Raw genomic sequence first — 2,242 nt, forward strand, 5'->3', positions numbered from 1 at the left:
CGGGGCGGGGCGGGCAGGCTCGTGCCGGCCCGGTGTCAGCTGCAGGCCGCACGAGCGCAGACCCCAGAGCCAGACCCGCTGCGCCGGAAGTGGCGGTGGTCGCGCCGCCGCTGGCCAGGTCGCCGTCGCCGCCGACGACGACGACGACCTGCGCTTCCCAGAGAACACGAAAATGTCACGAATAAGTCATTTTCGGTCATTTGACGTCAAAATGACCGAGTTTTGGCCTAAATTTTGACCTTTCTTCGACCTTTTTCGTGTTTATTGGGTTCCATCGTCGACTTGAAGTATAATACGTTTTACTTACTTGTACTCACCCGCGAAGGCGGGTGACGACTGGACTCCACCGGGTATACGACGATGACGACTGCGCGGCGACGCCGAGGATGTGTCACATAACCTCGCTAACCCTTTGCGCTGCTGCTGGGTTTGGACAGAGTTGGACACTACTCTGCCTTTCTTCGTGTTCTTCCTCCTGCACAACAACCACCACTACTACGCCTACTACTACATCACACCGATTCCCGAAAACGAAGAAATGTTAGAATATGAAAGCGCTGCGCCGAACAGCACGACACGGCACGGCACGCCGGCCTGACAACCGACTGACGACTGACTGACACAGGTCGACGACAGCGCTCCAAGCGGCACGCTCGGAACTAAAGGCTTGTGTTCAGGTCGCGTTTGCGTCCCTTCACGGAGTAACATAGATGGAGCCTCGGCTGTGCCCGGTCTCCGAATGAAAGCGGGACCCGACTTTCGTCCGTGATCCGGAGTCTACGGAGCCTGCCACAGAGGGCGTTGGGAGCGCTATGGCTTGGATTTAGCAGACAGTGTCAACAGCCGGCTCTTGTTCGCTATGTTTTGATCTCCCATTGTATTGTACAATTGCCACACATTCGTGCAATGATACGCCGCTAATTGCATGTCTTGAAGTTGTCACATATCTGCGTTTACTATCGGTCCGATTTTGGCATGGTTTTGGTTGAGAAACCAGAAGAAACGTGAAAGAACTGTCATCAAAAGTGCAATGAGCACAATGAGCAAAATGATCACAGAGTTTGGTGTTAGAGGTTGTTGCAATTTTCTTCTCATTTCATTATTCCTGTAAGTACTGGGAAATGTAACCCTGTGATTTTCTTTTCAATTGTCATTTCAGTACCTTATAATGTTGTTGGTAGGAAATAAAACAAGATGTAAACAGTTCAAAGAGAACTGTAGTATTCATTGGCTCTAGAAGTGTCAACAGTAGAAATATATCATATATCATAACAAAGCATAAGAACATTTTGCTACGTCAGGTTAGCCTGCTTTCGGAACCCTTTTTGTGCTTTACGGACCTCTCTTGTACGAAGATTCCACCTTCTCGTTACAAAATGTAGCCTCATAATTAAATAGTGCTTGGTTTGAGCATGAGGAAACATTCTTCTCTGATCTAATTATCTACTTATATATTTATGTATTTATTTCCCACATCTCTTTCTCTATCTAGATTCATCTACATATCGATCCTTGGATTTTATTTGCAGTGACTGGATGTGTCCCCATGCCCCACGACTAAGATGACCAAAACTAAGTACTGTTACCCCACTATAACCATTGTCCAAGTCATACCTCATTTGCCTGAAAAACCCTAGGTTTAGGCAAACCATTCGCCTCTAAATACTTTTGGTACTTCACACTTCCTGACCTACAGCCAGGGACAGAACAAGTAGGCATGGTGGAGTTCCCCGTTGCATTTACCTATACATAAATTTAGAAGTTGAAACTAAGTCATTGTGAGTACATAAGTACCTATGTATCTAAATTCAAGGATGAAATCTATTAATTAATATTGGTCTCTCGTCAGTTTTCCTGCTTCTTTATTTTAAATCTCACTTCTAGGTAGCTTCTCTCTCCTAACACATGTTTCACAACTAAGCTACAAACAAGCAGACAACAGCATGGATCTCGAGCCATAGCGATACGGGCGCCCCTGGCGGTCAGTGTCCAAAACTCCGAGCCCCGGACCTGATTCGGAACGTTTCCGGTTTGCATAGCCGAGGCTCCATCTATGTTACTCCGTGGTCCCTTTTCAGGCAATTTCTCTCGACGGAATCGCCAAAACAACTACACCGAAGTATACCACCCCATCACCCGAAAAAGGAGAACATGAGGACCCGCTGCTGTGGTACCCTCACGCTACAGAGGGGCCCGGGTGAGGGGGCCGGTGCGGTTCTGTCGTCGCGGGAGCGCGGCCTGG

The 2,242-nt window shown here is 48.1% G+C and overlaps 1 protein-coding gene across 1 annotated transcript in view; it reads right to left on the reverse strand.

Moving 5' to 3' along the window:
• LOC113217021 (oocyte zinc finger protein XlCOF6-like) overlaps positions 1 to 628 on the reverse strand; it is a 44,763-nt gene extending 44,135 nt beyond the window's left edge. Inside the window, exon 1 of the mRNA XM_052266789.1 lies at positions 308 to 628. The gene's annotated coding sequence lies outside the window, so the exon portion shown is untranslated. The remainder of the gene's footprint in view (positions 1 to 307) is intronic.
• Between the last annotated feature and the right edge of the window lie 1,614 nt (positions 629 to 2,242).

Source organism: Frankliniella occidentalis, unplaced genomic scaffold (genome assembly GCF_000697945.3).
Source record: "Frankliniella occidentalis isolate FOCC.00 unplaced genomic scaffold, Focc_3.1 Scaffold3, whole genome shotgun sequence".
In the NCBI taxonomy this organism is placed as follows: Eukaryota; Metazoa; Arthropoda; class Insecta; order Thysanoptera; family Thripidae; genus Frankliniella; species Frankliniella occidentalis.